The sequence below is a fragment of the Pinus tabuliformis genome, chromosome 9 (genome assembly GCF_031772625.1).
Source record: "Pinus tabuliformis cultivar Carrire ecotype Pingquan chromosome 9, CPIR1, whole genome shotgun sequence".
Taxonomy (NCBI): Eukaryota; Viridiplantae; Streptophyta; class Pinopsida; order Pinales; family Pinaceae; genus Pinus; species Pinus tabuliformis.
Genome location: NC_142307.1, coordinates 872,707,585 through 872,723,084, shown reverse-complemented (window position 1 = coordinate 872,723,084; position 15,500 = coordinate 872,707,585). Strand labels below are relative to the sequence as shown.

Genomic DNA, 15,500 nt, shown 5'->3' with positions numbered 1-15,500 from the left:
TACACAACGAAAGGCACTTGAGCATTCTTGAAATATTTGAAGAGTACAAAAAGTTCTTGTGCAAAATGTGCAAGAGTATATAACGGAAAAAACTGTCTTAGCATATAAAAATAGCTCTGTAATGGAGTTGAACTAAGATAGCTTAGCCAACTCCACCGATGAAAACATCTGCATAGTACCCAAATCACATATAGAGATGCGATAATGCTATTCTAAGCCCCAAATACAAATCAGAATTAAATGTCGGAACTCAAGAGCAAACTCCAATGATACAAAACTAATTGAATCCGCCAATCCCTAAATATGCAAAAGCATTTTAACAAAGCTATTCAAAAGCATCATCATCGTCATCTGGAAGGGGTTGGGTCGCAGCTGCTACAAGTTCTGCCTCGTACCTGACAACATAAAAGATTGTAAGCCAAAGTTTCAATCTTTTAGAAATGGAACAAATTATTTCAATAAAAGTTAACAAAAAATAATAAGAAAATAGCATTCTACTTACTGCTGCTAGGTTGCAAGGTCTATCTGAACCTCAGGAGGAGCAAGAGCAGGTGACTCCACAAAATGAAGGTTTGGATCCCTATAAAAATAACCCATTATAGAATCAATGCAAATTTTTTAATATAACATTCATATTAGGGAGCATCAGAAACTAGATTAAAGGCTCACCCTGAGAGCTTCCGTGCCAAGTACAGGAATGGCTTCTCAAAGTTGTAGTTACTTTTTGCAGATATCTCATAGTACTGAAGATTCTTCTTTCTATGAAAAGTAACTTGCTTAGCTTTCACTTGTCTATTCTTCACATCAACCTTGTTTCCACAAAGAACAATAGGAATGTTCTCACACACCCTGAAATTCACAAAGATATTTAGCTAATCGGTTCAGGCAGTTGTGCCACCACACAATTAAGGAACCTTCATTTCTACTTAGAGATCCAACCCCTCTGCAAAAGAGATACCCGCAAAGATCTCTGTGCCACATTGGGACATTCTTGTAAGTCAATCGTGTAGTAACATCAAACATGATAATTGCACATTGCCCATGAATACTGCAACAAACAAAATCCCAATCAGTAAATAAGAAGGAAACAAATAAATAGAAGTGGAAAAATACGGAACCCTCGCCAATTCAATCAGGAAAATGCCAACAGAAACAGGAAAAGCAAACCAGTATTGATCAAAACAACCAATAACACAGTCTGTCTATAAATTCAAAATTAAACTAAATTAAAATTCAAATAAATATAAGTGGAAAAATACAGAACCCTCGCCAATTCAACGAGGAAAATGCCAACAGAAACAGGAAAAGCAAACCAGTATTGATCAAAACAACCAATAACACAGTCTGTCTATAAATTCAAAATTAAATTAAATTAAAATTCAAAATAAAGAGACATAAATGAGTAAAACAGAGCGCTGATAAAAAGGAACCAAAAAAGGGCTCATAGTTGCTCCATTGTCATTGATATTGAGGTTAAAAGGTGTTGCTATTGAGCCCACACTACATACATATCAACATGGGAAAATAGAATTGATAAGTCAAAAGTTCTCTTGGGATCGATCCAAGTTTAAATCCGTGTAGGACCTTTTTAAGCAAAAAGTTGAAAAGGCACCCCAAAAGCTCAAATGTACAGTGCTCCAATCAACAGGTGTCTACTACACCTGCAGAGGATGACAAAAAACACTACTTTCGTAAAGTCCCAAGAGACCGCTCCTCTACCAAAGGATCCAACAAAGAGAATTATGACAAGGCATGATTAAGATTCTTCATATCAAGGAAAAGGTTCAGTTACTAGAATCCTAAAAAATAAGTATATGCAATTAATGGTGGTTGAATCTCCTAGAGTGATTTAATCAGAAAACTGATTGTAAGAAGGTAAGGAGAAAGAAAGGGGAAATGGAAAGATTTTCCTTAAGGCTTGAGGCATTATATTATCTTTCTAATTTACACAACCCAAGATCTGCTTGCTGATGAAGAAAATCATATTTGAAGTTTTGTCCATGGGCATATTTATGGTAAATACTATAGATCAAACTGCAGAACCACTAAAAATAGGATCTGATATTTGTAATTTTTTGTTGGGCCTCAAACTGGAAAACACAACCCTGTAAACCCTGAAATGAAGAGGGACATGACTGAAAACCTTTACAACACCGATCCATGGGGCAACCTAGTGACACTGTTTATATCAAATCTAAAATCCAACCACATCAATATAAATTGTGATGGGGATTCAAATGTGTCCAAGAACAAAAAAAAATGGAAAAAACCTCCAAACAAAATACCATTTATTGCAGAAGACAACGCATACAAAAGCTTTGTAATTATAAAAACAAATCATATTGTACTCATGCTCGTATTTCTTCTCAAACTCCCCGGTAAGATGACACTTCACGAAGGTTGTCTTCCCTGATTCACAAAATATATTACAGTCAATATAACTGATTTAAAAAGAAAACAGACAAAACTGAACATAAACCCTATTTATAGCACACCAGATCCTCCATCGCCAACAATAACGAGCTTAAAGCTAGGGAAATCAGCGTGTTTACCGGGTAGAGCCTAAATATAAGAGAAATCCAAACAAATAAGCACAAAATAAACATACCAATGTTATCAAAATCCAACCCAACAAATAAAGGGTTTAAAAACAAGCACGATGAACCATGAAGATCTGTGGCATACCATTTAACAAGATTAAGAGCACTTCAGACACCCAATTAGAGGACGAGACCACTGAAGGTGAGGCCTTGACGATATGAGGAAAACAAAAATTGCACGCGAAGAATGCAGAGCGCCCACGGAAAGCAGAACGCAGAAACAAGAGGAATAGAAATGGTCGTGGAAGAAAACATGAAGAGTAGAAAGCTGAAGAGGAGAAACAGAAATGAATTGCACGACAGATGTCAACCATATGGCAGTTGAAAGTGCACGCCATCTGTCAGGCATAGAAACAAAATATAGACGAAAAGCTCACTCAAAGGAAGGCCTATCGGCCCAATCAGTAAAGTACACTGAAAGGAGGAGAACAATTTATTATTATTCAACTACGTCTATCATTATTATATAATAAGAGGTGAAAGAATTGAACCAATAATATTTTAGATAAAATGAATTTAAATATAGTTTAAAAATAATACATTTTAATTTTTAATGTTAAATTTTGGAAAAATTTCATAAATTTTTGGACAACTTAGATTTAATGTCAACATCAATCTTTTTTAATACATTATTACCTTGTTGTTGCAGGGAATAATAATATATGATAACTAATTTATGTCATAAAAACTTCATATATATATATATATATAGAAAACAAATTAAGTTTTTATGGTTAAAATTTTTATTTGGTCTCATATATACTCTATTTAACATTCAAAAATACAATTTAAACAATGAAAAATAACACATTGCATTTTTCACTCTAAAAAAATTTACATGTAAAGAAATTTGATCGCTCTCGACTCATGTTAGATCCATACTTAAGATGAATTTACACTGATTTATTTAATCAAAATAAATCCCACTCTTGTAATAAAAATATAGATACCAATAATAGATCATATGATCCTTAATCCCTGACTACCCAACATGTTTGTCAGTGAATGACTTACTCGTTAACAAATTTAATAACAAAAAATGTGTAAGTGTTTTTAATGGTGTTAAACGAGAAATATTTTAGCTCCAATTGGTATTAGTGTGGCCGAATTAAGTCCTAAAAATAATTTTTTTGAGTTATTTATTTAGTAATTGAGGCGAGGAAAAGAATGAGCCATCATAGGCGCAATTAATTACATACCAGACCTGACAGAAGAATCTAATCCTGGTATAATTGATTCTACAATCTCACATTAATAGGAAATGGTTGATGTCATCTCTAAAGGAGAAAGGCTTGAACTTGATCATTTTCATTGTGCACATAATCCTGGAATCTGGTAATTTCCATCTTTTCAATCGTCAAGAAGTATTTATCAGTTAGAACATCCAAACCCAACTGAGCCCTCTCAACATTCTCGAACGTTTCCCTGTAATTGTTCGTTACCATCCTTCCAAACATCTTCTCATAATCTTTTCTCACCTTTGAAATTGGATGCAAAGGTAACCCACCGAACAACTTGACTCTCTTCACAATCCCAGACAATTTCTCCATCTTCTCTCTCTAACTTCTCAACATTTTTGCAGAAGAGTGAAAGGTTAAACTCTTTCTCTACATCTTTTAGGTCCATCAAATTTTGAATAAATGCGGTTGATATACACGAATAAACCTATATCATCCTCATTAATTTTCATATAATTTTTAGCTTAAACGATTAAAAAATTAATAAAAATTCTATTAAATAAATCATTTTTCGTATATGTTGATACATAAACATAAATGTGATATATCATTACAAAAAAATAAATAAAACAATCATACAAATAATAAATAGTTAGCCATGACTATGATTTTTCTATGTTTCTTAAGTTTTTTTAAAACTTAAATTAATATTTTTCCCTTATTGTTTTTTATAAAAATTTTCCATTCACATGAATCCCTATCTTTTATAATTATATTTGCAATATGCCATAACAATTAAACTCTAATCAAAATTACTTTTCCCTTTTATACACTCGGATTTCCCTTTTATACACTCGGAAATTTTTAATTTTAAATTAAGAAATAAATATGAAAATAATTTTCTTGTGAGTGCAGATCGAATGGGACTATTACTCGTAAATCTGTACCAACGTTTGGTATTTCACCTTACAAAATTACAGAACTAAACGTTCCAAGGTAAAAGCTTGGATTCTCTAACTGAATGTGAACATACTTTGGTCGTCTCATGATTAATCTAAACAGATATATAATGTTCTAAGATATTAAAAAATTAGAGAAACACCACAAACCATTCTTCTTCATCAAGTTCGACCAGCCTCGATCCTAAAACTTGGTGCATACAATTGTCTCCCAGCTTTATATATTTGAATAATTGAATGCCTACAACCAAGATCTTATTTGACTACCCCTAGTTCAAGACCTAGTCTAATTCGATCATATATAACTTGGAAAATAGCTCACAATGTCAAAACTATAATAACTCACTTCAATGAAATAGTAATATGTTTAATATGAAACCCTGGTTACAACCCTTGAAACTCTAATAACCAACTCCCACTTTGCTTGAAATCGATGGAAAATTGGATTCCATGTTAATGTTCACACCAACTTCAATTAAATTTCCGGCCTAGTTACAACCCATGAAACCCTAATTACCAACTTCCACTTCGCTCACAATTGAGGGAAAATTGGATTCCCTGTCAATGTTGACACTGACTTCATTTCAATTTCTAGGCTAGTCAAAGCTTCGTAAACATGAAATGTATTACAATTATATTGAATGCAGGCTTCAACATAGGAGACCACGTTCAACATTGAGGTATTCCCATTGATCAACACTCAATCGCCACACCAAATGAAGTAGAGCGAAGCCAATGCCACATTTAGTAAATAACTTTTTAATAAATTATAACCTTAGCTACCCTTCATAAATCACAAGAGCATGCCTAAGAAACTGAAAAACAATTAGCAAACTTTTCATATAGTCTATTGGATGAAGTATTAGACAAAGAAGATTACCAAATTGTCAAATCTAAGCTACTCATTATTACGTGTGTGGTCTATATTGGAATTGGGCTTCATGAATTTCCAATCTTTAAAATATAACAAATAATGAATGGCCTAGATTTGAAAATTTAGAAATATTATTCATCTCATGGATGATCAAATAGATAATATAAAAGGTTTTCTAATAGTTTTTTCAGTTTATTAGGTCCACTCCTATGATCTATGAAACATAATTTTTAAAAAATTTATTTACGAAATGTGTAGCTTTGCTTCAATTGGCTTGGCGATTGAGTGTTGATTGATGAAAGTACCTCAATGTTGAACACATTATTGTACGTGGAAGCATGATTGTGATATAATTGTAATATATTTCACATTTGTAAAGCTTTGGCTAGCCTACAAATTGTGTCAACATTAACAGGAAATCCAATTTTCCATCGATTGTGAGTGAAGTGGAAGTTGCTAATTACGGTTCATAGGTTGTAGCAAGCCTGCAAATTGAATTAAAGTTGGTGTGAACATTGACAGGGAATCTGATTTTCCCTCGATGATGAACGAAGTGGAACCTGGTAATTAGGGTTCCATGGGTTGTAACTAGGGTTTCATATTAAACATATTACTATTTAATTGAAGTGATTTATTACAGTTTTGACATTGTGAGCCATTTTTCAAGTTATATATGATCCGATTGGATTGGGTATTGAACCGGGGACAGACAAACAAGATCTGGGTTGTAGGAATTCAATTATTCAAATATATAAAGTTGCAAGAAAATTATATGCACCAAGTTTTAGGATCAGGGCTAGTCGAAACTGATAATGGAAGAAGAGTTGTTTGCGGAGTTTGTTTAATTTTTAATATCTTAGAACATTATAGACCTATTTAGATTAATCGTGAGATGATCAAAGTATGGTAACATTCAGGTGGAGAATCGAAGCTTTTACCTTGGAACTTTTCGTTTTGTAATTTTGTAGGGTGAAAGACCAAAAGTTGGTATATATTTACCGGTAATGGGCTTGGTCAATTTGCACTGACAGAAAAATATTTTCATATTTTATTTTGATATGAAAACAATAAAAGGAAAATACTAATTTAAGTTTTAAAGAAACATAAGAAACATAGAAAAATCATAATAATGGCTTAACAATTTATAATTTGTATGATTGTTTAGTTTTTAATTTGTAAAGATATCTCCCATTTATGTTTATGTATTAGACTGTTTTACAACATAAAATAAAATGATTTACTTAATAGAAATTGTACTAAGTTATTATTATTATTTTTAATTGTCCAAGTCCAAAATTTTATATGAGAATTAATGTGGTTGAGATAGTCTTATCAGTGTACATCAACCACATTTATTAATGTGGTTGTGCTAGTTTATTATATTTTAAAGATTGGAAAGTCATGAATCCGAATTACAATATAGACCAACCCTATCTATATAATTAATACAGACAAACATAATAGTTAATTAAAAATATATATTACTTTCTTGATAATCTCTTTAAACACAGTTAGCATGTGATGAGAATGTGTCCTACCCCACTTTGCTCTTTTATGTCTGCAGAATTATGACCTGCTAGACATATGGACATGCATCCTCCAAGTACCATCTCCTCTACTTGTGTTGTTAGAAATGCAGAAAAATCTTTGCGAAAATGGGACATATAGACAACATTTGGAAAGCTATAAATGCTAAGAATTTTTACGAAGTTCCGCAGGATGTGAGGGATACCAGCATTAAGAACTCTACTTGTTTTATGGAGAATGGCCTTGTCACAAAAAATATATAAAAAATACGCTCTAGTTTGAAAGATATTTGGAACAGATTCCCGACTTGTTTTTTGGATGGGGTGTTATCATCAGAGTGATGTGGCAGTCGAATGCTAAATTTCATGAGGCCTGGATATTTCTATAAGTTTAAATGGTGCAATGATTGTGGTACTAATATGAGAGTGGAGTTACTTGAGCTGTGGGGTATCCTCTATTGTGCCAAGTGGTTGGACATTGTCGAAATAGATGTATTTAGAGATTCCAAGGTGATCATTGAGTGGGAAAATCAAATATTTTCTTTATAGGTTCCAACTCTTTCACATTGGATGCATGGGATCAGGTCATTGATCATGTCATTCTAAAGGATTTATGTCACACACATATTCCAAGACCATAATATAGAGGTTGATATATTTTCAAAATAAAGATGCAGCCAAGTGTCAGGCAAGAGATGTTGCAATGTTTCTTTTTGGTGACACATTTCAAAGGGATGGGTATATTGAAATCTAAATGTTGTCTCTCCTGATATAATTTTCCATTTTGTGTTGTATTGGGGTAGACCTGATTGCGTAGATTAGTTTAATTCATTTCCATTTTTGGTATATGCTAGGGATCATTCTTAGTTTGAGATTTGATTATATCAGTGGTATTTATGTCTGTCAGGTGGTATAGATGGATCGTGGTATTACAATTTTTATTTTTTTTGAGAATGTGTTTTTGTGGGATGGACATATGTGAAGAAAACATAAGTAAATGACAATTATCTTTTTAATGAAAAGAGAGTTCATTTTTTCTTTTTGAAAAAGGCAGCTCCCACTTCATCTCCAGATATATAAATCCATTCTCCATTCCAAGCTGGAGATTTTTTGTCTACAACACTATCGAGAACTTTCAATATCATTTTACTTTAGTTATTATGGATCTCACATAAAATAATGAAGCAATGGAAAATGATGATGAAATGGATATTAGTTTATATGAAGTATCTATATTCGTAAAGTGGTTTATATGAAGCAACATGTAAATTTGTAAATCAAAAGAAAAGCCATATATGAAAATCTCTTCGAAAATTATAACATTAGGAGCAATTTTATTATTCAAAATTCTATAGATTCTCGCGTCATTCATATCAATAAAAATATAATAAATTAAGATAAAGCATTGCCTAAAATTCTATTTAGTCATTCAAAATTTAATATAAAAGACATTTCTACAAATTAAAGTTGGTAAAAATTCATTTTATTGGATATGCATATGTGCTTTCTATGTGGAACGTTCGAAAGAAGGAGAAACAGGCAAGGGAGAAACAACATTTACCTACAAAATCCAAATAAGCTGCTCGAAGAGTGACATAAACGGAGGCCTTTAAGGGAAAACAATATCTTATAAAATGATCGACAAACAATTGCTGCCAAGAAAGATTTCCTTGATAGGGGGCTTAGCGAAACCACGCTCGACTTCATCCTTTTTGTGGGTGTGGTGATCTAGGTGGATGTTGGTGGCCACTAACACTTGGACCCCCATCACTATTTCTTTCTATTTTTCAGTTTCCTTAATTCTAGCACAATTTACTAATTTTGATAGTTTTTGGGGTCCTGAAGTTCTCGAGCCAATTTGAGGCCCTAAATGACATTTTTTTGGGAAAATTGGGGAAAACATGAGCTATCAACTATTGTTTTCCATGCAAAAGTTGTATTCCTCATATAGATATTTCTAACGAGGTATTGTGCGTGTCAAACAGATATCGTATGCCAAAGTTACGACCTCGGGAAGTTGATGTACCAATTTACCCAAACGGGGCCCTTAGTTTTGGCACTTCATCTCCTAGGGTTAGGTTTTTGGATGTTTAGGGTTTTCCCTTGTTTCTCAATAATAAATAAGCCTTCAAGCCTCATTGTAACATAGTTCAGAGCCATGTAGCCACCACATCTCTTCTCAGAGATAAGATACCATCACCTGAGCTAGTTTTACGTCCATTCTGTTTGTAAGCATATTTTAGTATTTGATATTAATGAAATGGAGTGTTATTTTTGTTGTATCTCTATATTTATGGTTATATATGGAATTTGTTGTGTTCTTGTTTAAGTTCGGTTCAACGGTATTAGAATATTCTTCTCTTTCTCTGTTTTTTTTTGCTTTTCCCCAACGAGGTCGAGATATAAGGAGTTAGGGCTCGAAATGGTGTGAGTTCCATAAGAGCTCCACTCACAACACAAGTGAGTGTTGGGCCAAGAAGTCACTGGTGGACAAGATGAAGGCTTTTAGACTAGACGCATGTTCTGACTTTAAGTCAAAAACCTGACAAGGGGAATGATAAAGGGAAGCAGATCATTGATGAAAAGCCCAATGCCACTGTGGCCACCACCATGATCCAGAAGAATGAGCATGAAGATCTAGAGGAGGGGGAATCCCTCTTCCACTCACAGATGTGGGTGAAGGGTTCTCCGCTGTAGTTCATTGTCAATAGTGGGAACCAAAAGAAGCTCATTTTAGCAGAGGTCATGAAGCAGCTAGGCCTACCGACTACAACACATCCGTAGCTGTACACCATCAAGTGGCTTCAGCAAGGACGAGATATATGTGTCAGCCAACATTTTCACCTTCCCTACAACATCAAGCCCTTCACGGATGAGGAACTATGTGATGTTGCCCCTCTTGAATTTTTTTATATATTATTAGGACAACCATACATGTGGAAGCGTCATGCTATATATGAGTCTAAACATCGCTCTGTGATTTTTACTTTGGGCAATAAGTTGTACATGATACTAGAGGTATCCCCGCCTACCGTCATCTATTTAATCACTACAATGCAATGCAGTAAGATCATTACACAAACCAGGAAATTTGTTTTCCTTATGATTCTCCCTCAGGGAAAGAAGAAGATTGTGGCCACGACTTCCAGACCGGGCTCTTCCGCACAACAACAAAATATGGACAAGGTTGTGGAGTACAGGGAAATTTTCTCCTCAACTATGGGGGTGCCCCTGCACTCTTAGGTCAAGCACTCCATCAATCTAACCCCAAGCGTGCCACTACCCAATAGATTGATATATCAACATTCTGTTCTAGAGAACGATGAGATGAAGAGGCAGATTCAAGAGTTGTTGCAAAAAGGGCACATCAAGTTAATCTCATCACCCTGTGGGAGCTAGATTGTATTGGTACAAAAGAAGGATAGGACGTGGAGACTCTGTATTGACTATCAGGCGTTGAACAAGATCATTGTATGAAATAGGTACCCAATCCCATGGATTGATGACCTTCTAGACCAACTTAAGGGGGCCAAATATTTCAGCAAGATAGTTTTGAAGTCTGGTTATCATTAGGTGCCTATCGAACCCTCTGATGTGTGGAAGACTACCTTCAAAATATAAGAAGGTCCTTTTCGAATGGTTGGTAATGCCTTTCAGGTTGAAAAATGCCCCCGCGACCTTCATGAGATTGATGGAAGACATATTGCGACCCTTCACTAATACATTCGTGGTGGTGTATTTAGATGACATATTGATCTTCAACCATAGTTTGGAAGAGCACCTCCACCATATTCAACAAGTCCTCCAAATCCTGTGACAACACAAGTTGTATGCCAATTTAGAAAAATGCACTTTTGGCATGACCTAGGTTCAATATCTGGGGTACATCATTGATCAGCAGGGTGTGCATGTGGACCTAACCAAGATACAATTCATTCAGGGTTGGCCAATCCCAACCACTCTTATAGAGCTCCGCAACTTTCTGGGCCTTGCCAATTTCTACCGCAGGTTCATATTAGGGTTCTCTCATATAACTTGGCCTGTAAGTAAAGTCACTAATGGCGAAGCGAAAGCAAAATTCTTATGGTATGAAACCCAACAGAAGGCATTTTCCTAGTTGAAGCATCACCTCTGATCTGCACCAGTGCTCACATTACCAGACCTGTAACAACCATTTTAGATTGTGATGCGGGAGCATGTGACTCAGAGGAAAAAGTCTTCCAACTTATTCCAAAAATCCAAAAGAATCTACAGGCAAGGGAGTGGGGTCCTTTAGCCTGCAATTTCCATGTTTTTTTAGTTAAAGATAGAATAAAATCTAGAAATAAAACATGCTAATATTATTTCAGATGGATAAGCTGTAGTAAAGCTTTTACGCTTTAAATCATTCATGTAAAGCATGCTTTTTTAATGGATAAGGACCGAGAGGGCCTATCCTTTAATTATAAATAAAGAGGCTGCGATACTCTCAGGAGAGAAGAGAGGAGCGGTGCCGGAGGTATTATTCATGAAACTTTTCTCTCGACCTATCTGATATAATGTCCTTCTGTTAATTGAACTGTATGTGCGTTTATGCATTTATTCCTGTATATCGACAGTTGTTGAATTGTTTTGTTTTTCCACTTGATGGTTGATCGAAGCTTTTATGGGAGTTTTCTTTTCAATTCGGTGTACGCAGGCTCCATAATTCCTTTTATAAAGTTCTGTGTGTATTTCTGTTTACACTAAGAATTCATGCAATTTCCATTAAGCGGCACTGTAGCAGACGTGAAACATTATAGTTGTTGGTTCTTACCCTTATCGGGTCTGAACCCATATCGCGTCGGAGAGGGCCTTTGAAATTCTTAATTGTGAGCTCCGAAATCCTGGAGCCGAAATAACATAAATTGCAGCATATGAAACTTCGGGTCCGGAGGGAGGCCTTTAGCGTTACTCCGACGACCAGAGCCGATATATTATAGATAACAGTTGAAAGGTTCGTCGGGTCCGTAAGACCCATTACATTATAGATTGTCGACGGTAACCGCCGATATACATCGGACCCGAAATCGACATAGAAGGGAGTCTAAAGGAGCGTCGGGTCCGCGGGTTATCGCATATTGGAAGCCTTGGTGTATAGACTCTGCCGATAGCAATTGCCGATGTGATATCGCAGCGGGGAAAAGATAAAGGGACTGTATAACGCGACGATTGTATTATAAAGTAATTCTTTTAAGAATTACTGCCCGATAGTATATTGGGTATAAGCCTCCATACTGCCGCGCAAGTGTTGTGGGTATATTAGCCTATAAGGCCTCCGATAGTATTTGGCGTAATTCTTTTAGAATTACCGCCGATACGAAATAAGCCCTGTTTCCATAACTTAGCAAAGTTTGTGGTTCGGTGGAAAACCAATGAGGCTATCAGTTTAATGACTGATACGCCTGAAGAAGGTTCAAGGGAAATTGAGGCTGATATTCAAGAGATTGCTGCCAGATTTGGGAGGTTATCCCTAACGCCTGCACCCACGCCATCATTAGTGGTATCAGAGCCATCAATTGACATTGAATTGAATCTCAGGAGCAGGAGAAGGATGGCTTTTAGAGTTGGAAGAGGACGAGGACGTGGTGGAAGAGGACGGTCTGTTACAAACGCTGAATTAATGGAAACAGTAGAAGAGTTGCGAACTAGATTGGATGCGTTAACTTCAGATAGAAACATAGACGATGGAGATGTCAGTGGACCCGAGGATGAAGCTACAGAGGAGGAAGTTGTACAGGTTACTCCTGAGATGAGGTTCTTTCAATCAATATTGAAATCCACAGGCAGGCCAAAGACCGAGGTACCGGTATATCAAGGAGGACTGAATCCAGAGGAATTGATAGACTGGATCAATTGCATGGAGAAATTCTTCGATTACGAAGAAACAGAAGATGGGAAGAAAGTGAAGTTTGCTGTCACCAAGTTAAAAGGCCATGCAGCGCTCTGGTGGGATGGTGTGCAGGCGGAAAGGAAGAGACTTGGCAAGCAACCAATCAAGAATTGGAGCAGAATGGTAACAAAGTTAAGAGGTAAGTTTTTGCCAAGTAATTATCAGCAAACATTGTTTAGACAAATGCAAAATCTTAGACAGAGAGCTTTAACAGTAAAAGAATATACATAATAGTTCTATAAAGTGAGCATAAGAGCTGGAGAAGCCCAAGATACGTATGAGAAGGTTGCCAGATATATGAATGGCCTCAGGATGGACATTCAGGATGAGATAAGTCTGCTGTCTCCTAAAACAGTAGAGGAAGCTTATCAGATAGCACTGAAAGCTGAGGAAAAACTCATGAGGAAGCAGTCTGCTAGAGGCAGAGGGACTTTCAGAGGAAAAGGAAGTCAAGGTGGTAGAGGAAGATCTACAGCACCTAAAGATGGAGCTAGCAGTAGCTCAACCCAGCATGCACCCACAGGAGGTGATGCAAGAGGCAGAGGGAGTTTTTCTAGAGGAAGAGAAGGCAGAGGAAGAGGCAGAGAAATAAGATGTTACAGATGTAACAAGCTGGGACATAGATCTTATGAGTGTCCAGAGAATGCAGAAACAAAGCAGAGGAATGCAATTGTTGCTCCAGCTGAGGGAGAAGTACCAGTGGCAGCAGTAGCAGAAGAAGAAAATACACCAGAAAGAGGAGAATCTCTGGTAGTTAACAAAGTTCTACTTAAGTCAGCAAAAGAGGTGGCTGAACCGCCACAAAGGAAGACTTTATTCAGGATAGTATGTAAAGTCCAAGGGAAATGTTGCCAGATGATCATTGATAGTGGCAGCACTGATAATTTGGTCTCTACAGAAGTAGTGGAGAAATTGAAGCTGAAGACAATGAAGCATCCAACACCTTATAAAGTGTCATGGTTGCAAAAGGGACATCAACTGTTGGTAAGTGAACAGTGTGAAGTGGAATTTCAAGTGGGCAAGTACAAAGATAAAATTGTTTGTGATGTGATGCCTATGGACGTGTGTCACATATTGCTTGGAAGACCTTGGCAATATGACAGAGGAGCCATACATGATGGAAAAAGAAACACCTACAAGTTTGGAAAGGATGGTGTCAATCATACGTTGTTGCCTCTGCAAGAAGAAGATGTACCGGGACAAAAAACTGATCCAAAAAATATGTTACTCGGAGGAAAAGAATACCTGAAGCAGATTGAAGAAAATGAGGTAAATTTTGCTGTAATTTGTAAGCCCAAGGTAATAATAACTTCTACTAAAGTTTCTGATTTACCCATTGAAATTCAAGAAATGCTGGAGAATTATTGTGATATTATTGTTGATGATTTGCCTAATGAATTACCGCTACTTCGAAGAATCAGTCATCATATAGATTTAATTCCTGGAGCAAGTTTACCTAACAAAGCAGCATATAGAATGACTCCTGCAGAAAATGAAGAAGTTAAGAAACAGGTGCAAGAATTCCTTGACAAGGAGTTGATCAGAGAAAGCCTGAGTCCTTGCGCAGTGCCAACCGTGCTGAGCCCAAAGAAAGATGGAGGCTAGAGAATGTGTACGGATTCGAGAGCTATCAATAAAATTACAGTCAGGTACAGATTTCCGTTACCCAGAATTGAAGATTTAATGGATTGCTTGTCTGCAGCAAAATATTTTTCAAAACTAGATCTTAAAAGTGGGTATCATCAGATAAGGATAAGAGAGGGGGATGAGTGGAAAACCGCTTTTAAGACCAATGAAGGATTATATGAATGGAGAGTGATGCCTTTTGGGCTGTCAAATGCACCAAGTACATTCATGAGGCTTATGAATGAAGTTCTTAAAGAATTCATCTGTAAATTTGTAATAGTATATATGGACGATATATTAGTTTATAGCAGGTCCAAGGAGGAGCACTTGAGGCATTTAAATTATGTCTTACAGAAGCTACAGCAAGAAAAACTATTGCTGAATCTGAAGAAGTGTTCATTCATGAAAGAGGAGCTGGTGTACTTGGGATTTGTTATTTCAGCTGAAGGGTTGAAGATGGATCCAGAGAAGATCAAAGCAATTATGGAGTGGCCTTCACCCAAAAATGTTTTTGAGGTAAGGAGTTTTCATGGTCTTGCTAGTTTTTACAGAAAATTCATTAAGAATTTTAGTAAGATTAATGCACCTATTATTGAGACCATAAAGAAGGATAAACAACCATTTAAATGGACTGCTGAAGCAGAGAGAAATTTTCAGCTGTTAAAGAAGAAAATAACTAAAAAGCATGTTTTGGTTCTTCCTGATTTTAACAAAACTTTTCAAGTTAAGTGTGATGCCAGCGCAGAAGCAATTGGAGGAGTTTTAAGCCAAGAAGATAGACCCATAGCTTATTTCAGTGAAAAGCTAAATGATGCCAAAAGGAAGT

The 15,500-nt window shown here is 36.0% G+C and overlaps 1 pseudogene across 1 annotated transcript; it reads right to left on the bottom strand.

Moving 5' to 3' along the window:
- On the bottom strand, positions 1-4,150 carry LOC149151564 (GTP-binding nuclear protein Ran1B-like; annotated as a pseudogene). Its single transcript, XR_016263282.1, has 7 exons — positions 3,920-4,150; positions 2,496-2,562; positions 2,286-2,409; positions 959-1,048; positions 670-849; positions 503-580; positions 1-395 (listed from the first exon to the last, which is right to left on the bottom strand). The product of XR_016263282.1 is annotated as a GTP-binding nuclear protein Ran1B-like (transcript).
- Positions 4,151-15,500: the final 11,350 nt, after the last annotated feature.